A 22606-nucleotide genomic window follows, 5' to 3' on the forward strand; every position below is an offset into this window, starting at 1 on the left:
GTTATTTTATAGCTGGGAGCAGCTGCCATTGTCAATTTAGAATACTGGTCGCAGCTGTTGGGCACTTCTCCCCCAATTAGGACCACTGTGACTCATCGCTCCTAGACTTTCCGGACATCTATCTGCGACCCATCAGCGGGTTGCGACCCGCACTTTGTAATATCCTGACTTAGATAAAATAGTGGAAATCAGCACTTGTTTTTGTAGTTTGAGGGGTGGAAAAGTCACCAAAATAGTCTCCATTTGTGAAATGTTTTTGATTCAAACAGCTGCAATTTTATTCAAAAATCACTCATAGACTATATAAAAGAACATTGAAGATGGATGGCAGCTTATTTTGGAACGGTGGTGGCGTAGTGGTATTGTCACTGGACTAGCAATCCAGATACCCAGAGTACTGCTCTAGAGTCCTGGTTCAAATACCATCACTGCAGATGGTGAAATTTGAATTCAATAAAAAAAAAAAATCGTGACAACCACGAAACCATTGCCGATTGTCATAAAAGCCCATCTGGTTCACTAATGTCCTTTAGGGAAGGAAATCTGCCGTCCTTACCTGGTCTATATGCGACTCCAGACCCACAGCAATGTGGTTGACTCTTAACTGCCCTTCAAGGGCAATTAGGGATGGGCAATAAATGCTGGCACAGCCTGCGACACATCCCATGAACAAAGTTTTAAAAAATTAACTGACTGCTTCCCAGCCACTACTATAAGCCCCGTCAGATTATACGGAGAACACAAATGGACAAAAAGCCAAACGATGCACCTGCATTTAATTTCCACCCAAATCTTTATCTGAATCAGTTAAAAAGGGCAATGTTTGTCAATGGCCTTTCCGACCCTTCATTTTATTCAATGAGCAGCAACACTTGCAATAAAAGCAAAAGCATAGCTCCTTGAGTATTTAACAAATCAAGCTGGTATACAAAACTTCATTATTTCCTATTGGCTAAAATTCCTGAAGCAAGCATAGCAGAATCAGAAAAACCACGATCAAGCACCCTAACCAATTAAATCACTGAAATGGAAGATGCAAAAACTTTACAATGTTTCAAACATGCTTTGCTGCAGCTATAATAATTATAGTAAATGCAAAGAGTTTCAATAGACTTTATTGCTGATTAGCTTTTTAAAACCTTGTTGCTATTCCCAAATATATCAGCAGTTTGTACAGTGGAAGTGCACTAGCAAATACATAATGTCAATCTGGTGTAAAGCAAGTCATACAAAGACCGAATACAATTCACTAGCATTTACAAGTACAGCATTTTAAAATTAACTGATACAATCACTTAAAATTTAAAAAAAAAAAAAATCCTGTAGTATATAAACTATTACCATTCACTGCAGTTTACAACCCAGGAAATTAAATCCAATTTAGGTTGACATTTTCAGTGCAGGTGCATTGAAGTTTGAGGTTCTATGCTGTCCCTTACATGCCACAGCTAGTTAATGATTCCAGGAAGTCTTTTAATACCTGCATCTTACGGAAATCCAGTTGGTTTGGTCATGCTATCGAAGGGGGGAGTTGCGATTTTGTCTAGAAACGTTGAGTCACATAGAAAAACATTTAAGTCCCGCAGTAGCCTTTGACAATTTTGATGTCACAGTATATTTTAACACACATTGAAGAGCTCCACTGTAAGTAAATAAGTCAATAAGCAAGACAGAGCTTATTTCAATTCAATTTCCCTTACAAATGTTCTCCCCTTTTCTGTAAAGAAAATTAAATTAACCTATGACAGCAGATTGGTAATACAAATCTAGAATTTGTTGTTTACAACATGGAAGTCTTATGGTTTCACAGATGCACATAGGATGTCTCTCGTCTCCACACTACTGGAAACAAAGACCTGTAGTTGGTAGCAGTCAGTGGCTAATTGTCCCTGTATAAAGTAGGAAGGCACCTATCATCTGTATCAAGTCTGTAAACAATTGGGTAAATTGATGAATGAAAGCTATTGTACATGCAGCTTTAATTCCCCCCTCAAAATAAAGCTCTCACGGCTGCAGTACTAGTGTAAAGGAGATTGGAAGAGTTATCCACCAAGAAAGCAGCTGTCCTGTTTTTGCTGCCAAACTCAAATTGCCCTCCCAAAAAATGATTTTACCAGAAGTATGAACGTGCAGAGCTTTTTGAAGCTGGTGTTATAAATGGGGTAAAGACACAAGTCAAGTCACTTTTTGTTGCACTGGATACAACAATAGGAATTATTTAACATTCCTTCTCAGAAGGTACAGCAAATAATCAGACAAAAAGGCAAAAGGACAGGAAAGATTGACGAACTGTACAAAACAAGTGATGTAACATGAAGATCAGCAAGTTTGAACTACACTGATCATTTGGGACTCCTTGCATACCAATTTTGCAACAAAAATGGATGGCATACTGAGGTACATCTGAGAAACCAGAGACTCCGGTCTAAAAAGGATTCTTCCAGCTATTTCCTCAGTAACGGAGATTGAAAAACTATTGAATTATCCCATTAATCCAGTTCGAAAAAGTGAGCAGATAATAACTACTTTCTAAATGATCATAATGAAAAGGTGAAGCCTTAAGATGGGCAGATGTCTTGTCTAGAATGTTCCTTATGCAATGATACTCAGCTCCAGCAAAATCAAGCTACTATAGCTGCTAATCCACTTGCTCCACACATGTCATCTACATTCCATGTAAAAGCCCACTTCTTAATATTTTGCATCCCATTTCTCAGATTCTCCTCATCCCTTCTGATGGCACCAACTCATGATTTGAAGTAATTCCACAGCAACCTCCAAAACCTTGTTTCCTTCTTTACATGTGCTATTCATCGGAGGAGTGCATTTCAGCTGAGCCCCATTCAGTCCTTGTTTGACATCTGCACCCAAGTATTTTGCAGCAGGATCAAATTTTCATCACTCCTCACCAAAGCTGCCAAGTCCAACTGCATAGTTCCAAACACTACACCTGCCCAAAAGTTCAACAGAATATGGTGCCTTAGGTATGGCTCAATATTGGAGGTGCATTTGCCAACTGACATATTGTGGAAGTGTTCTAAAGAGCAGTTCCAAAGCATTAAATGGAGCAAAAAGACACCAGTACACTTGCATGTACAGGTATTGCTTTTTCAGACACATAAATTTTTAAAACATTTTTTATAAAGAGTACCCATTCCCCCCCCCCCCCCCCCCCCAATTAAGGAGCAATATAGCGTGGCAATATAGCATGGCCAATCCACCTAACCTGCACATCTTTGGGTTGTGGGGGTGAAACCCACGCAGACACTGGGAGAATGTGCAAACTCCACACGGACAGTGACCCAGGACCAGGATTTGAACCTGGGTTCTCAGTGCCATAGGCAGCAGTGCTAACCTCTGTGCCACATGCTGCCCTTTGGGACATAATAAGATAGGATAATTCACAGCTTAATTAAAAGGACTTGGGCTCAATCATACTGAGGTTCACTGTACACAAGACTTAAAACACACATACTAGAGACACACTTACCATTCAGAAGACAAAAGAATGCACTCCACAAAGCTGTTAACCCTTTCAACAAGTCAGATATTATTATGCAACAAGTCAGATATTATGCAAACAATCTTTATATGGCCTGATTTGCTTCAAAATACACTTTCCTCTTCATCAAATAATTTTGGTTTATTTCTATGGAAGCACTTCAGTTTTTGGTAAACTTCATGCACGCTGTGGTATAGGAGGAGTGACAATTTAACGGTGGAACAACAAAGCAGCTCTACTGATTTACAATACAGTAGCCTAGACTTCACTTCCCTCCTCCAACACAATCTGCTTATGCAGCGTCCAGTGCTGTTAACAGTACATCTGAACTTAATATCATGGTTTGCTCAGTTACTTCAACATTATTGTGCACAACATTCCTTAAAGCAAGTCATGACCTTTTGTTGCTACACTGAAAGATTGAATTAGTGATACAAGTTAATACAATCTATGATATTGCTTTATGGCAAATGAAGGGCCAACATTCAATGTTGCTCAATATGGGCTCCTCCAAGCAATTTGGATCTAACTTTACCCCTCTAAATTCACAATATTACAATTTCATGATTTATTATACCAGGAAAGGCTTTAAATGCATTATTTCAACATTACCTGTGCATTGGGAAGGGGGGGGGCTATATGTCCACTGAGTGTTGGGGGGTATATGCCCACTGAGTGTTACTGTAGAAGAGAAAACATTAGCATTTTGCAAGCCTAGCATCTAATGTACTTTGATAACGATATGCTGCTAAATGTCAATGAAGTTGCAAACAATACCCAGTGTGCCTTGCAATCATGGAGACACATGGGCATATGCAGTAAAGACATCTTATACTCACTGTATTAAAACTACTGCACTAGATCACTTAAAAAATCATTTGAATCAAAATAAAGGAGGCGTTAGTCTTTATCCATTATTCACCCTGGAAATTGTTTTTTGCAGTAATTTTATTCAATGGAGACAAGTCTTAGACAATGAAAACAGTGACTTAAGTAGATACATTCCAAATCATACTATTCACTGTTCACCCAAGAATTAGATGACATCACAGCCATTAACAGTCCAAAAATAAAGTCAGACTTCCTTCTGCCCGATCCTTTCTCTTGCTTGTTACAGCTCAAGCTCAGTTCTTCAAAATAACCTGGCAGGATTCAACAGCCATCTAATTGCCATATACAACATCAATTGAAGCTCAGAGCCAGTCAAAAGTAGGAAGGATATCCATTCATCTTTCCTCTGATCTTCAGCTATCATAAAGAAAGGAAGAAAAATTACTACATCATAGACTGATTAAAGTTGCAATAACAAGTACCTGCAGAGAAACACATTTCAGTTACTGAATATCGATATTATAGAAAGCTAATCATATTATGCAGATGCACACAGCAAATGCTTCTGTAGCCATTATAAGTAAAACCATTTTGGGATGCAAAGTTGCTGTGCAAATCTGTACAACTCTTGCCAATTTGATTTATTTTTAAACAGCATGGAATTTGCAGTTAGATAAAGAAAATCATCTCAAAACTAGTTCCATACTTCTATGAGCTGCTAAAGAAAAGGATGAAAAAGACAACCAATTACTAGAGACTACTCAGGGCCTGTGGTTGGCAATATAAATTTATGTAATACCATCAGCTAAATTTCAATAAATATATAGCATTGTTTGTTTTCTTTAAAGGACTTGTTGGAGTCTGCTTTAGTGTCGTTTTGGGAAAAGAAAAAAAACAATTGGCCTGGACCCAAGTACCTCTCTCTCCCACCTCTTCAAAGAGTGCCATGGATCCAAACATCCACCCAAGAGCTTAAACAGTGCTTCAGGGTTAATATCTCAGGAAATTAGCTCAATTGCTTGCTTCTGACAATTTTCACTTGCAGGAGGTTCCACCTCTTCTTATGGGTACCAAGTTTAGTGAATAGAGGAAGACAGATTGCAGAGGATTTTAAAGTCTCTCATAAGTCAATTAAAGAAACAATGCGGAAATGATAGACTAACAAGGTTACATTAAGTGCAGGAAAAACTATGTAGACAATTAAAAGCAAATTACTGCAGATGCTGGAATCTGAAACTAAAAGAGAAAATGCTGGAAAATCTCAGCAGGTCTGGCAGCAGCTATAAGGAGAGAAAAGCTCTTTCTCTCCCTACAGGTGCTGCCAGACCTGCTGAGATTTTCCAACATTTACTCTTCCAGTATGTAGACAAATAAATGTGTAAATAAAATGAAGGGTGGATTCTCCGCTGTTGGGATTCTCCTATTCACCAGCAGCCCGGGGATTTCCATACAGTGTGGGGCTGCCCACAATGGGTAACCCCACTGGCCGGCTGGCAAGATAAAGAATCCCAGGGGCCCGCCGCACCAGATTTCTGGTGCAGCGGGACGGAGAATCCCGCCCAAAATGTGTGTTTTAGAAACAGGTGCCACAAAGGCATGGGAGGTATTATGCAGGAGACCAAGGATTAATTCTCTGACTCCGAATTGATATATAGCAAGTGAAGTTTGCAGATAGATGTCAAGCGGATAGAGCAATTATTCAAACTGATTTAGATTAGGCAACTAGGTCAATTTGCAACATTCATGGTTCAATAGAGACAAGTAAAAAAGAATGAGTAAAGAAACAAGTAGTCAGAAGAGGACGTTAGCAAAGCAGTTATAGATCACTTCAATTACCATCTTGCTTAGCTATTGAAAAGAATTGCAAATTAGATCTAGACAATACAAGCCATAAATAGTTATGCAGTTGCTGTATAAAGCACAGTCCAAACATTGGTATAGTCTGCCATCCTAATCATCTATTCAGAAAGCATACCTATGCCCATGTGTATGCTTCTAAACCCTAGTATTTATCAACAATTTGAAATATTTTCTTGATGCTTTGTATTCATTCACATTTATAAAAGCAACTTTAAAATAAGTTTCATTAGTAAATATTCACAATGCAATATATTGTGGTTTAAAAGGAGAGTATACATGTAAAATTGTACTGTGACGGAGACATCTTCAGAGAAGCAAAATACTTCAGTTTAACCACATTAATTTTCTATGGCAACTATGTACACAAATCCCTTTGGAAACCAAACCATTCAACCTGGCTAGACAGTAAGAGCTTGTCTGAATCACCATTGAATGAATAATTTACTTCTAGTCCTCTATAAACAAATAGTCAGGAGTGAAATGAAATATGGCGGCTTTCAATAAAAACTGAGCTTATATACACAAAAAAAGCACCCGATAATTTGAACTTAAAATTAAAATCCAATACTAAAAATAAAGCATTAAAATATCAACATGGAGGTTAATTAGCATATCTCAAATATTATGGCCAGCGTTGACTGAGCATTTAGATATAATTGAACTCTCTCCACACAAAAGTATTTTTCTTTGCCTGGGAAGTTGCAGTAGGATAACTCTACTAGATAACAGAAGCTTCAATGACAGCTTTCTATCCATTTCCTTCCTTGGAAATGCAGAGCTTTACTACAAATCTAGAAATTCAAGGATCATTAAAACTTCAGTAACTGAATGATGGGGAAGCCTGCAATAGGTTTATGGCTGCTGAAGAATGATAATTATAAGCTTACCAACTATAGCAATATTTTAGTGAAGTCGTTTTCGCAGGTCAAGGGCACCATTTTGAAAAACATACAAGGGCAAATATAATATACTGTGAAATGTTCACAAGAAATTTTATTTATAATGTGGAATAAAAATAGAAACTGCTGAAATACCCAGCAGGCCTCGCAGCATCTGTGGAGAGAGAAAGAGTTAATGTTTTGAGTAGAATAAGACTTCTTCAGAACTGAAGGAGGGTGGAATGTGAGTGGAGAGAATGCCATTGAAAATGGGGGAAGAAGGACAAGAGAAAGCCTGGGATAGGATACAGGGAATGAGAGGTTAAACAATAAAGATGTAAAGGAACAAAAAGGCAAAGGGAGTGGCATTAATTGTAAAGAAGTGTAAATATCAGAATAATTTTAAAAATAATTTAGAGTACCCAATTCATTTTTTCCAATTAAGGGGCAATTTAGTGCGGCCAATCCACCTCGCCTACACATCTTTGAGCTGTGGGGGTGAAGCCCACGCAAACACAGGGAGAATGTGCAAACTCCGCACGGACAGTGACCCAGAGCCGGGATCGAACCTGGGACGTCACGCCATGAGGCAGCAGTGCTAGCCACTGTGCCACCATGCTGCCCTATAATCAGAATAATTAACAGCTTTGTACAAAAGCCAAGTCATGAAAAAAGGATTCAAATTAGCATAAGACCAAAAATAAGCACAAATCAAAATTTAAAAAAAGAATTCACAGCCTGAAACTGTTGACCACAATATGAAGTCCAGAAGGTTATAAACTGTCTAACACGAAGATGAGGCGCTGTTCCTCGGGCTTGTGTTAAGCTTCACTGGAACACTGCAGCAAGCAGAGGACAAGAAATGTGAGCATGAAAGCAAGTGAATGAAATGAAAATTGCTCGTCTCGAGTAGGCTTCAATGAAGTTACTGTGAAAAGCCCCTAGTCGCCACATTCCGGCGCCTGTTCAGGGAGGCAGGTACGGGAATTGAACCGTGCTGCTGGCCTGCCTTGGTCTGCTTTAAAAGCCAGCGATTTAGCCCAGTGTGCTAACGATCCCAGCTGATGTTACTACTGGACAATCAGGTCCCAGAATGGAACACTGGCCGTTTGATGAAAAACATGAAAAACTTAGATCAGCGAGCTGCAGAACTGACAATTTAATATTTTAGAAAATAAAACAACAAACAAGATTACACTACTTTACCCCACCTATATCTTTACAGATGTTTACAAATTTGTACGGATAACACAGATTACAATCTATATCTTATACTGTTCGAAGTACATATCCGTGTAAACAAATAGGCCAACTGCAGTCAGGTACACCACACTCTGAAACCAAGTGACAGATGCCACCCAAAACAACTTCTATGGATCCCTCATTAAAATTTCCCCATGACACATATCACACATAGCAGGCAACTGGGTCTCACTGGAACGCCGACTTCCACACAAGCGTTGCCAAACTCCACTCATGAAAAAACAGATCTTGGAATCTTCTCCCAAACAAGTTCTCTTGGGCAACTTCACCAAGGATCCACTTCAGATTTCTATTTCTTTCGTTCAGTATTCCGGTCTTGGATTGTCACGTGTATTCAAGCTTCTAAACAATCTCTCAGGTCCCCAGCAATGCCAACAGAACATGGCTGTATTGGATGACATCAAACCTTTTTTAATTACTGGCTTCACACGCAGCCAATTTTAAATCTGGTTCCAGCAGTGGTCTCTAACTCAGAGCACTTTCTCGGTTTATTATTTGAATTCTCCCGAACAGGACCTTTTTCCCTTTTAACTTAAAAAAAAAATTAAGGGACAATTTAGCATGGCCAATCCACCTACCCTGCATCTTCTGGTTTGTGGGGGTGAAACCCACGCAATCACAGGGAGAATGTGCAAACTCCACATGGACCAGGATCGAACCTGGGACCTCGGTGCCGTGAGGCAGCAGTGCTAACCACTGCACCACCGTGCTGCCCGTTCCTTTCTTTTTGACCCCACTGCCTAGTTTTTGGATTTTCTTCTTTTGGGATGTCAGCTTTCTGCAGCTCCCTGGTCCAAGTTTACAACTAACTCGATTTATTTGCCATAAGAGTGGTCCCTGGCTGTTTAGCAACTTAGTTTTCCTTTTCAGCCGTTTGCTTTCATGGTGTAAACCCTCCATGCATGCATCTAAACCAAACTGAAATTATACAAAATTAAACTAAATTAAACTTGTATATGCCAAGACCCACAAATATAAATTATTTAAAACTACCCGTTTCTTGACACAAGATGAATTAAATGGCAAGCAATTGGAAGCTCAGGCTCTGAGCGGAGGTATTCAGCAGTGCTGCCACCCTAAATCTTCATTTGGTCTCCCCAAATGTAGAGACAAAATGGCAAATGGCCTGGAAGACAGGCTCCACAGGATAACAAGCTTTCAGATCTTGCCAAATTATCAGAAACAAGCAGAAACACAACAAGGCATACACAAATACGCAATGCAGCCAAAATCATGGCTATTTTAGTATGGGCAGGGCGCACCATATTAAAAACCCTAAGAGATTAACAATATTAAAAATAAAGCAACTAGCATTTTACGTTCACCACTGATGTAGGAGGCCTTGAGGCACAATGCTAGTATCCTGTTGGACCAGAAGTCCCAGGTTAGAGTCCAATGCCAGGACTCGCTGGTCACAGCAGGTGCGTTCATATGTGGTTTAACAGGCTGATAATCAGCTTGGGAATCCTTCCACCACTATTCTCTAAAGGGTAAGAAAAGTGTGTGGGTGAGAAGGTGAGCTAAAATAAACTCCTGATGATGTAGTGGATTAAATAGATAAGCACAAGACAATGGACGTTTAACCTAGAATCCTAAAGCACAGGGATGGCTGAGGGGAGAGTCAAGGCAGGCGAGCCTTCTCATTTTGGGGAAGGGGGGGGGGGGAGAAAAGAGGAAAAAGAGAACAGCCCTGCCACTTCTACCCTCAAATTATTTATCCAATTCTCTTTTTGAAAGCTCATAGAATCCCTACAGTGCAAAAGATGGTCAATTGGCCCATCAAGTCTGCACTGATCCTCCAAAAGAGCACTCTACCCAGACCCATTCCGGGAACAGCGAGCAATCTTGCTTCATCACTGTCCGCAAAATCCAGATGGTGACAAACTAGCAATATAAAAAAGGTGGTTTTTCACCACTGGTCTGTAATTATTCTCATCTGATATTATGCATCCTTGCACACAAGTGAAAAAAAAAGGTTCTGCTGATATGTGCAGCTTCTTTAAGTTTGCAGAATTAACGGAACAGATCCCAAATTGAAACTCAATACTACAGCACCATCGCTTTATTCACTGCTGCACATAAGTAGGAACATTTGGATCAGCTCAGATACTCTTGCTAGAAGTGACAAATTCATAAAGCAATCCATTCTCTACAAACAAGGAATACGTTCAACACTTAATACACAGGAGCTTGGAAACCAGTTTCCTGTCACTTTCTCCATAGCAACACCTTGGCCGGAGTTAACATGTCAACAAACCAACATGCTTTTTTCCAGTAGAATAAACTGTTGTGATAGTTTGAAATTCGGCATTTGGCCGGATGAGCGCAAGGCTAAAAGCTTCTGCAACAGGTCTCTCATTTCAACAAAATTCAATTTACATTACAATGCTGCTGCATTCTTGGGACCTTAAGGAAGGCCGAGATGGGGTATCCACTCTGCAACTGAAGTTATTTTCAGTTGCTTGAATTGAGTTACTCCAGTCAAAGCATTTGCAACTATCTTCAGCCACAGAAATAACTAAGTTTAAAAAGTGCCACCTCGTATACCTGAAGAATTACCCTGAATCAGTTCAATATCAATTGTCACATGGGGTTTGGGCGAACTAAATCTTGAACCAGCATAAAAGAGATCACAAGACACAAATGTCATTTGAGGATAATACCAGGGTAAAATGAGTGGAAAGTCTATCCTTAGATTGAGGTGTTTCAGCGTTTTCTTCCCCCCAATTAAGGGGCAATTGAGCGTGGCCATTTCACATACCTTGCACATCTATGGGTTGTGGGGGATGAGACCTATGCAGGCACGGGAAGAACATGTAAACCCCACACGGGGCTGGGATCGAACCTGGGCCCTCGGCCGTAAGGTAGGAGTTCTAACCATTGTGCCACCGTGCAGCCCCAACATTTTCATTGTTGCAACCCATTTTCATGGACTGCTGTTTACTGCATTGGTTTGTTACAGCAGTAGACCTGCACTAGCTTTTGTTCACTTCCACAGAGGTTGTGATTGATTGGCATTGAATTAAGATAGATTTATAGAAACTGTGGAATTATCATAATAAAACATTTGGCATTTCATTAGTCAAATTTTCCAGAACTAATAGGTGTTTTTTTAATCCCATCCTTAAAGTTACAAAGCCAATGCACAGAGTGGACAGGGAAAACCCATAATCTATCTCATTGCTTGCTCCGAAAAACAATTCAAATTGAAGTCAATTCATGGTCCCTACAAGAAAGACCTAAGAGAGACAAGAAAAGGCATTGGACCTCATGGGCTTAATCTTAACCAAAAGGCGAAGAAGTGATCAGAGCTAAAGATGTCGTTCAGTAGTAGTTATGTCATAGTAACGGTGTTAGAAATCCAATTATAGCTCATTTTACAATGCATAGCATTTGGGGAATTTTTGAGTGTCAGTGCAGGATAAAGGGAAGTTCCCTTATCATTTCCTACATTATGATGGCGATTACACTACAAGTAGTACTTTTTCTGCTGGAAAGCACCTTGAAACATCCAGTGGTCATGAAAAGATTTAATAATCTTTATTATTGTCACAAGTAGGCTCAACATTAACACTGCAATGAAGTTCCTAGTTGCCACTTTCCGGCACCTGTACTGGTACACCGAGGGAGAAATCATAATGTCCAATTCACCTAACAAGCACGTCTTTCGGGACTTGTGGGAGGAAACCAGAGCACCCGGAAGAAACCCATGCAGACACGGAGAACGTGCAGACTCCAAACAGACAGTGACCCAAGTGGGAATAGAACCTGGGACCCTGGTGCTGTGAAGCAACAGTGCTAGCAGGGGGAAGCATTGTTGAGATAGATGATCAGCCATGATTTAATTGAATGGTGGATCAGGTTCCACAGGCTAAATGGCTTCATCCTGTTCGTATGTAAAACCAAAGGTGGCATGAACAAACTTCTTTACATGTCCAGTGAGTGGCTATGATCTGAAATGAGTTTGTGGTAGAGACATATACATCAGGGTTTTCTAAACTGAATTAATCAGCACCTGAAAAAGGGAAAACAATTGCAGAGCTATGGGAATTGGTTTCGTTTTTTAAAATAAATTTAGAGTACCCAATTCATTTTTCCCCCAATTAAGGAGAAATTTAGCGTGGCCAATCGACCTACCCTGCACATCTTAAAACTTCACATGGACAGTGACACAGAGGCAGGATCGAACCTGGGACCGTGGCGATGTGAGGCAGCAATGCTAACCACTGCACCACCATGCTGGCTATGCGAATAATTGAGTTGCTCTTGCAGACAGGTCAGCAGACACGATGGGCCAAATGGCTTCCTTCTGTGCTGTAACCATTTGACGTTTCATTAGGAGTCCCATTCATAGTGCAGCAGAATTAAGAAAGGCACGCTTGGATTCAGCTGAGGAATCGAAACAAGGAGGAGTTAAATAATGCATCGTAGAAAACAATTTAGAAATTCCAGTAGACATTTAGACATATCAACATGCAGCTGTTTCTGTTCTCACAAGTCCATGGCAACATATCTGCAGAGAGTATATTGGAATGCCAATTTAGGGGACTGCACGTTGAGTGTTGTGGGAGTTGGGCCAGTTGAGCTTCTGGTCAATGGTACATCTCAGGATGTTGATTATGGGGAATTCAACAATGGGATTGCGACTGAATGGCAAGGAGAGTTGATTAGATTTCACGTTGGAGGACTTCCGGTTGCGGCTATGCCTAGGTAGGTCGCACGTTCAGCAGCACCCGCTGGGAAAGGACTTTTGGGCTCTCCAGAGGGGCCCTAACGGCCATTGTTCGACGGCTTCCAGTGTGGGAAGGTAACAGCAAGGTCCCCCCGACATTATATGGATTGGACCAGGAGTGGAGCGGTGAAAAAAGTGATCTTGGGGCAGCAAAACGTGCGTGGGAGGAAAAGCAAGATGGCGATGGGTGGAGACCAAGCAGCGTGGGCGCAGTGGTCGCAGGAGCAGCAGGAGTTTCTTAAACGCTGCTTTGAGGAGCTGAAGACGGAAATGCTGGCGCCAATGAAGGCTGCGATTGAGAAGCTTGTGGAGACCCAGAAGGCCCAAGGGGCGGCGATCCGGGAGGTGCAGCAAAAAGCCTCGGAGAACGAGGATGAGATCTCGGGCCTGGCGGTGAAGGTGGAGGCGCTGCATAAGTGGGCGGCGGAAAAATTTGAGGACCTGGAGAATAGGTAGAGGAGGAAGAATCTTCGGATTCTGGGTCTCCCTGAAGGATTGGAGGGGCCCGATGCCAGGACATACAAGAGCACGATGCTCAATTCGCTGATGGGCGCGGGTGCTTTCCCCGAGGCCCCTGGAGCTAATTGGGGGGGCTCATCAGGTCCTGGCAAGGAGACCCAAAGCCAACGAGCCGCCAAGGGCTGTAGTGGTGCGGTTCTACCGCTTCATGGACAGAAAGTGTGTCCGGAGATGGGCCAAAAAAGAGCGGAGCAGCAGGTGGGAAAACAGAGATCCGAATTTACCAGGACTGGGGTGCAGAGGTGGCTAAGAGGAGAGCTGATTTCAATCGGGCTAAGGCAGTGCTCCATCGGAAGGGGGTGAAGTTCGGTATGCTGCAGCCAGCGCGATTGTGGGTCACGTTCCATGATCGGCAACACGATTTTGAAACGCCCGATGAGGCATGCAACTTTATACCGACTGAAAAGTTGGGCTAAAATTGAGGGTTTGTCGTGGGGGGATGTTTACTGTGTTTATTACGTTTGGGGAATGTTCTTTTGGTTCGAGTGCTGGGTGGGGCTGGGTGAATGGATTTGATGTTGGGGCTGTGGGAGTGTGTGGACGTCAGTGTTGGAGGGGCTGGCCCCCGCGGAAGAAGAGGGGGAGTGGAGGCCCGGGGATGGGGAGTTGGGGTAAGGCCGCCAAAAGGAGCTGCGCCAGAGTGGGCGGGGCCAGCTCAGGAAAGCACGGGCTTTTTCCCGCGTTAGGGAAGGACGGGCGAAGGGCGGTGCTGGAGAGGAGCGCATACTGACTGCCAAGGGGAGGGGGGATTCTCACATTGGGAGGGGTCGATGGAATGGTGGGAGGGGCCGGGGTCAGCAGGAGTCAGCTGACTTAGGGGAGTGTTATGTGGGGAGCAAAATGGCTAGATGTGGATCTAGCGGGGGGAGGGAGGGGGGGGGGGAAACAGGGTTGCTGCTGCATTGGCCAAAGGGGAGCTGGAGGTAGGAGAGGTGGTCGGGGCGGGAGTCCGCCGCCTGGGGGGACTGGAGGGTGCGGGAGGCGCGAGCTCGTGGCTGGCCTAGAAAAGGAGATGGCTAGTCGGCAGGGGTGTGTGTGGGGGGGGGGGGGAGAAGGGGGCGAGTAGCCCCCTGTTCCGACTGATAACTTGGAATGTGAGGGGCCTGAACGGGCCGGTCAAGAGGGCCCGGGTGTTCGCGCACTTAAAGGGACTGAAGGCAGATGTGGTTATGCTCCAGGAGACACATTTGAAGGAGGCAGATCAGGTTAGGCGGAGAAAGGGATGGGTAGGGCAGGTCTTCCATTCAGGGCTGGATGCGAAGAACAGAGGGGTTGCAATACTGGTGGGGAAGCGGGTGTCGTTTGAGGCAATGAATATTGCAGTGGATAATGGAGGTCCGATATGTGATGGTGAGCGGTAGGTTACAGGGGGTGCGGGTGGTACCTGTGAACGTATATGCCCCGAATTGGGATGATGCCGGATATATGAAACGGATGCTGGGTCGGATTTCGGATCTGGAGGTAGGAAGCTTGATAATTGGGGGGGGGGGGGGGGGGGGAAGACTTCAACACGGGTGCTGGACCCAGCACTGCTGGACCGCTCTAGGTCCAGGATGGGTAAGAGGCCGGCTGCAGCCAAGGTGCTCAGAGGGTTTATGGACCAGATGGCGGGAGTGGACCCATGGAGGTTTGTCAGGCCGCTGGCCAGTGAATTTACCTTCTTCTCCCAGGTCCAAAGAGCCTACTCCCGGATAGATTTTTTCATTTTGAGTAGGGCGCTAATCCCGAAAGTGGAGGGAACGGAATATTCGGCCATAGCCATCTCGGACCACGCCCCGCATTGGGTGGAGCTGGAGTTGGGGGAGGAGAGGGACCAGCGCCCGCTGTGGCGCCTTGATGTGGGACTGTTGGCGGATGAGGTGGTGCGCGGGCGGGTGCATTGAAAGATATTTGGAGGCCAACGACAACGGGGAGGTGCAGGTGGGGGTAGTCTGGGAGGCGCTCAAGGCAGTGGTCAGGGGAGAGCTAATCTCCATTAGAGCCCACAGGGAGGAGAGAGAGGGGGGGGGGGGCGGGAGGAGAGAGAGGGGGGGGGCGGGAGGAGAGAGAGGGGGGGGGCGGGAGGAGAGAGAGGGGGGGGGCGGGAGGAGAGAGAGGGGGGGGGCGGGAGGAGAGAGAGGGGGGGGGCGGGAGGAGAGAGAGGGGGGGGGCGGGAGGAGAGAGAGGGGGGGGGCGGGAGGAGAGAGAGGGGGGGGGCGGGAGGAGAGAGAGGGGGGGGGCGGGAGGAGAGAGAGGGGGGGGGCGGGAGGAGAGAGAGGGGGGGCGGGAGGAGAGAGAGGGGGGGCGGGAGGAGAGAGAGGGGGGGCGGGAGGAGAGAGAGGGGGGGCGGGAGGAGAGAGGGGGGGCGGGAGGAGAGAGAGGGGGGGCGGGAGGAGAGAGAGGGGGGGCGGGAGGAGAGAGAGGGGGGGCGGGAGGAGAGAGAGGGGGGGCGGGAGGAGAGAGAGGGGGGGCGGGAGGAGAGAGAGGGGGGGCGGGAGGAGAGAGAGGGGGGGCGGGAGGAGAGAGAGGGGGGGCGGGAGGAGAGAGAGGGGGGGCGGGAGGAGAGAGAGGGGGGGCGGGAGGAGAGAGAGGGGGGGCGGGAGGAGAGAGAGGGGGGGCGGGAGGAGAGAGAGGGGGGGCGGGAGGAGAGAGAGGGGGGGCGGGAGGAGAGAGAGGGGGGGCGGGAGGAGAGAGAGGGGGGGCGGGAGGAGAGAGAGGGGGGGCGGGAGGAGAGAGAGGGGGGGCGGGAGGAGAGAGAGGGGGGGCGGGAGGAGAGAGAGGGGGGGCGGGAGGAGAGAGAGGGGGGGCGGGAGGAGAGAGAGGGGGGGCGGGAGGAGAGAGAGGGGGGGCGGGAGGAGAGAGAGGGGGGGCGGGAGGAGAGAGAGGGGGGGCGGGAGGAGAGAGAGGGGGGGCGGGAGGAGAGAGAGGGGGGGCGGGAGGAGAGAGAGGGGGGGCGGGAGGAGAGAGAGGGGGGGCGGGAGGAGAGAGAGGGGGGGCGGGAGGAGAGAGAGGGGGGGCGGGAGGAGAGAGAGGGGGGGCGGGAGGAGAGAGAGGGGGGGCGGGAGGAGAGAGAGGGGGGGCGGGAGGAGAGAGAGGGGGGGCGGGAGGAGAGAGAGGGGGGGCGGGAGGAGAGAGAGGGGGGGCGGGAGGAGAGAGAGGGGGGGCGGGAGGAGAGAGAGGGGGGGCGGGAGGAGAGAGAGGGGGGGCGGGAGGAGAGAGAGGGGGGGCGGGAGGAGAGAGAGGGGGGGCGGGAGGAGAGAGAGGGGGGGCGGGAGGAGAGAGAGGGGGGGCGGGAGGAGAGAGAGGGGGGGCGGGAGGAGAGAGAGGGGGGGCGGGAGGAGAGAGAGGGGGGGCGGGAGGAGAGAGAGGGGGGGCGGGAGGAGAGAGAGGGGGGGCGGGAGGAGAGAGAGGGGGGGCGGGAGGAGAGAGAGGGGGGGCGGGAGGAGAGAGAGGGGGGGCGGGAGGAGAGAGAGGGGGGGCGGGAGGAGAGAGAGGGGGGGCGGGAGGAGAGAGAGGGGGGGCGGGAGGAGAGAGAGGGGGGGCGGGAGGAGAGAGAGGGGGGGCGGGAGGAGAGAGAGGGGGGGCGGGAGGAGAGAGAGGGGGGGCGGGAGGAGAGAGAGGGGGGGCGGGAGGAGAGAGAGGGGGGGCGGGAGGAGAGAGAGGGGGGGCGGGAGGAGAGAGAGGGGGGGCGGGAGGAGAGAGAGGGGGGGCGGGAGGAGAGAGAGGGGGGGCGGGAGGAGAGAGAGGGGGGGCGGGAGGAGAGAGAGGGGGGGCGGGAGGAGAGAGAGGGGGGGCGGGAGGAGAGAGAGGGGGGGCGGGAGGAGAGAGAGGGGGGGCGGGAGGAGAGAGAGGGGGGGCGGGAGGAGAGAGAGGGGGGGCGGGAGGAGAGAGAGGGGGGGCGGGAGGAGAGAGAGGGGGGGCGGGAGGAGAGAGAGGGGGGGCGGGAGGAGAGAGAGGGGGGGCGGGAGGAGAGAGAGGGGGGGCGGGAGGAGAGAGAGGGGGGGCGGGAGGAGAGAGAGGGGGGGCGGGAGGAGAGAGAGGGGGGGCGGGAGGAGAGAGAGGGGGGGCGGGAGGAGAGAGAGGGGGGGCGGGAGGAGAGAGAGGGGGGGCGGGAGGAGAGAGAGGGGGGGCGGGAGGAGAGAGAGGGGGGGCGGGAGGAGAGAGAGGGGGGGCGGGAGGAGAGAGAGGGGGGGCGGGAGGAGAGAGAGGGGGGGCGGGAGGAGAGAGAGGGGGGGCGGGAGGAGAGAGAGGGGGGGCGGGAGGAGAGAGAGGGGGGGCGGGAGGAGAGAGAGGGGGGGCGGGAGGAGAGAGAGGGGGGGCGGGAGGAGAGAGAGGGGGGGCGGGAGGAGAGAGAGGGGGGGCGGGAGGAGAGAGAGGGGGGGCGGGAGGAGAGAGAGGGGGGGCGGGAGGAGAGAGAGGGGGGGCGGGAGGAGAGAGAGGGGGGGCGGGAGGAGAGAGAGGGGGGGCGGGAGGAGAGAGAGGGGGGGCGGGAGGAGAGAGAGGGGGGGCGGGAGGAGAGAGAGGGGGGGCGGGAGGAGAGAGAGGGGGGGCGGGAGGAGAGGGAGGGGGGGCGGGAGGAGAGGGAGGGGGGGCGGGAGGAGAGGGAGGGGGGGCGGGAGGAGAGGGAGGGGGGGCGGGAGGAGAGGGAGGGGGGGGCGGGAGGAGAGGGAGGGGGGGCGGGAGGAGAGGGAGGGGGGGGCGGGAGGAGAGGGAGGGGGGGCGGGAGGAGAGGGAGGGGGGGCGGGAGGAGAGGGAGGGGGGGCGGGAGGAGAGGGAGGGGGGGCGGGAGGAGAGGGAGGGGGGGCGGGAGGAGAGGGAGGGGGGCGGGAGGAGAGGGAGGGGGGGGCGGGAGGAGAGGGAGGGGGGGCGGGAGGAGAGGGAGGGGGGGCGGGAGGAGAGAGAGGGGCGGGAGAAGAGAGAGGTTGGTGGGGGAGATTTTAAGGATGGACAGGAGGTATGCAGAGGCCCCCTGAGAAGGGGTACTCAGGGAGCGACAGAACCTCCAGATGGAGTTCGACCTGTTGACCACAGGGAAAGCAGAGGCACAGTGGAGGAAAGCGCAGGGGGTGACGCATGAGTATGGGGAGAAGGCGAGTCGGATGCTGGCACATCAGCTTCGTAAGAGGGAGGCAGCGAGGGAGATTGGTGGAGTTAAGGATAGAGGGGGGAACACTGTGCGGAGTGCACTGAGAATAAACTAGGTATTTAGGGACTTCTATGGGGATCTGTACAGGTCTGAGCCCCCAGCGGGGGAGGAGGGGATGCGACAATTTTTAAATCAGCTGAGGTTCCAGAGGGTGGAGGAGGAGGAGGTGGCTGGTTTGGGGGAGCTGGTTAAAGGATTGGGGAGCATGCAGGCAGGGAAGGCCCCGGGGCCGGATGGGTTCCCGGTGGAATTCTACAGGAAATACATGGACCTGCTGGGCCCTTTGCTCGTGAGGACTTTCAATAAGGCGAAGGGGGGGGGGGGGAACCTTGCTCCCAACAATGTCTAGGGCGCTGATTTCTTTGATCCTGAAGCAGGACAAGGATCCACTGCAATGTGCGTCGTATAGACCGATCTCACTCCTCAATGTTGATGCCAAGTTGCTGGCAAAGGTGCTGGCTACGAGAATTGAGGACTGTGTCCCGGGGGTGATCCATGAGGACCAGATGGGATTTGTGAAGGGTAGGCAATTAAATACAAATGTGCGGAGGCTCCTCAATGTGATTATGATGACCCCGGTGGAGAGGGGAAGCAGAGGTAGTGGCAGCTATGGACGCAGAGAAGGCCTTTGACCGGGTGGAGTGGGAGTAACTTTGGGAAGTGTTGCGGTGGTTTGGGGTCGGGGAGGGGTTCATCAGCTGGGTCAGGCTGCTATATAGAGCCCCAGTGGCGAGCGGAGGTTTGGGTTCGGGGAAGGGTTCATCAGCTGGGTCAGGCTGCTATATAGAGCCCCGGTGGAGTGTGGCTACGAATCGGCGGAGGTCGGAGTACTTTCGGCTGTACCGGGGGACGAGGCAGGGGTGCCCCCTGTCTCCCTGGTTGTTTGCACTGGCAATTGAGCCTCTGGCCATGGCACTAAGGGAGTCCAGGAAATTGAGGGGACTGGTCGGGGGGGGGGGGGGGGGGAGAAGAGAGGAACACCAGGTGTGGTTGTACGCTGACAACCTGTTGCTGTATATGCCAGATCCAGTGGAGGGGATGGCGGAGGTCATGCGGATCCTAAGGGAGTTTGGGGACTTTTCGGGGTATAAACTCAACGTGGGGAAGAGCGAGCTCTTTGTGGTGCATTCAGGGGACCAGGGAAGGGGGATAAACGAGCTCCGCTGAGGAGGGCGGAAAGGAGCTTTCGGTACCTAGGGATCCAAGTAGCTAGGAGTTGGGGGGCCCTGCACAAGCTCAATTTGACCCGGTTGGTGGAGCAGATGGAGGAGGATATGCTGCCACTCTCACTAGCGGGTAGGGTGCAGTCGGTCAAAATGACAGTCCTCCCAAGGTTTCTCTTTGTGTTCCAGTGCCTTCCCATTATGATCCCCAAGGCCTTTTTCAAACGGGTAAGTAGGAGCATCATGGGTTTTGTGTGGGCGAATAAGACCCCGAGGGTGAAGAGTGTGTTTCTGGAGCGTAGCAGGGACAGAGTGGGGGGGGGGGGGGGGGGGGCTGGCGCTGCCGAATGTGCGGCTATCATTGGGCAGCCAATGTGGTGATGATCCGTAAGTGGGTAATGGAGGGAGAGGGGGTGGCGTGGAAGAGGTTAGAGATGGCGTCCTGTGTGGGCAGTAGCCTGAGGGCGCTGGCGACGGCACCGCTGCCGCTCTCGCCGACAAGGCACACCACGAGTCCGGGGGTGGCGGCGATGTTGAAGATCTGGGGGCAGTGGAGACGACACAGGGGTGAGGTGGGAGCCTCGGTTTGGTCCCCAATTCGGGAGAATCATCGGTTCGTCCCGGGAAGGATGGATGGGGGGTTTCAGAGCTGGTATCGGGCAGGGATTAGAAGAATGGGGGAACCTGTTCATCGATGGGACGTTTGCGAGCCTAGGGGCGCTGGAGGAGAAGTTTGGGTTACCCCCGGGAAACGCTTTCAGGTACATGCAAGTTCAGGGCGTTTGTGAGGCGGCAGGTGAGGGAATTCCCGCTGCTCCCGGCACAGGGGATTCAGGACTGGGTGATTTCGGGTGTATGGGTTGGAGAAGGCAAAGTTTGAGTGATTTACCAGGAGCTGAAGGAAGAGGAGGCGGCCTCGGTGGAGGAGTTAAAGGGCAAGTGGGAGGAGGAGCTTGGGGAGGAGATAGATGAGGGTCTGTGGGCTGATGCCCTGAGTAGGGTTAATTCTTCCTCCTCTTGCGCCAGGCTCAGCTTAATACAGTTCAAAGTTACTCACAGAGCGCATATGACAGGGGCGAGGTGGCGTAGGTTCTTTGGGGTGGAGGACAGGTGTGGGAGGTGCTCGGGAAGCCCGGCAAATCACATCCACATGTTCTGGTCGTGCCCGGCACTGGATGGGTTCTGGAGGGGTTTTGCGAGGACTATGTCCAAGGTGGTGAAAGCCCGGGTCAAGCCGAGCTGGGGGTTGGCATTATTTGGGGTAACAGACGAGCCGGGAGTGCAGGAGGCGAAAGAGGCCAGTATTCTGGCCTTTGCGTCCCTGGTAGCCCGGCGGAGGATTTTGCTATTATGGAAAGATGTGAAGCCCCCTAGTGTGGAAGCTTGGATCAATGACATGGCAGGGTTCATCAAGCTGGAGAGGATAAAGTTTGCCTTGCGAGGGTCTGTGCAGGGGTTCCTCAGGCGGTGGCAACCGTTCCTAGACTATCTCGCGGAGCGTTAGGAGGAGGTCAGCAGCAGCCCAGGGGCGGGGGGGGGGCTTCCCTATTGGTGCTCATGGGGGGGGGTTATTGTATATGGGGGAAATCCAATGTATAATTTTTGATTGTTGTTTCTTTTTTTGTTGTTGGGGCGGGGGGGGTTGTTGAAAATCTGTTGAAACATTTGCATAAATATATTTTTTTAAAAAAAGATTTCATGTTGGAGATAGTCATTGCAATACGCAGGGGTACAAGGTGATTTTGCCCCAAGCATCCCAAAATAGAAATTGCCTCAAGCCCCCCAAGACAATCAATCATGGAGTCGAAGAATGAGAGAAAAGACGCACCCAAACTACTTTTAAAATCACAGATTCAGTCTCTCCTTTGCTCAATACTTCAGCTCTCCCAATCACAGGATCCCTCTCTCGCTGCTCCTCCAGAGACCGAATGTAGGATTGGAGGAGCTTCAGAAATGGTTGGTCTAGTGATTGGAGGAGCAACAAGAGCGAGCGAGATCGGAGTTTTGCAATGTCTCCTCTAAACAGCAATGCTGCTATAATCCATCACTTCAATCAGTGGCATGGTGCTGGCAGATTCCCTCCACACACAAGAAATTCATGATCAGTACAGGGAGAACAGTCGCACTCATGGTAATTCCCATGATTCAGGGAGGTATGAAATGGCTTCTTCTTCTAATATACCCATAGGGATAAACCCACAGCGATTAAGAATCCTGTCACGCAGGGGATTGTTAATAGGCATTTTCATTTTAAATCTAGGTGAAAACAGTTCTGGCTTATACTCTATTCAAACCTTCTGGTAACTATTGCTAAATTTTGCAATCCACTGACTTTTCCCACACAAGTTAATCATCATAATTTCCAAGAGTGTCACGTTATTTTTTTGCTGCTAGCTTTTTGCTTGGCATCATGTGCCAATTTAAATATTACAGTAATAGAATCATAGAATTTACAGTGCAGAAGGAGGCCATTCAGCCCATCAGGTCTGCACCGGCCCTCGGAAAGAGCACCCTACTTAAGCCCCATGCCTCCACCCTATCCTTCTGCACTGTAAATTCTATGATATCCCCTTTATCCCCGGAACCCAACCCAACCTTTTTGGACACGAAGGGCAATTTAGAATGGCCAATCCTCCTAACCTGCACATCTTTGGACGGTGGGTGGAAACCGGAGCACCCAGGAGGAAACCCACGCACACAAGGGGAGAACATGCAGACTCCACAGACAATGAC

The 22606-nt window shown here is 49.4% G+C and overlaps 1 protein-coding gene across 1 annotated transcript in view; it reads right to left on the reverse strand.

The window, feature by feature from the left end:
- Positions 1–1099: 1099 nt before the first annotated feature.
- The window catches only part of pwwp2b (PWWP domain containing 2B), a 52238-nt gene continuing 30731 nt past the window's right edge, over positions 1100–22606 (reverse strand). The window contains 1 exon segment of the mRNA XM_072479146.1: positions 1100–4750. The gene's annotated coding sequence lies outside the window, so the exon portion shown is untranslated.

Source organism: Scyliorhinus torazame, chromosome 16 (assembly GCF_047496885.1).
Source record: "Scyliorhinus torazame isolate Kashiwa2021f chromosome 16, sScyTor2.1, whole genome shotgun sequence".
NCBI classification, from domain to species: Eukaryota; Metazoa; Chordata; class Chondrichthyes; order Carcharhiniformes; family Scyliorhinidae; genus Scyliorhinus; species Scyliorhinus torazame.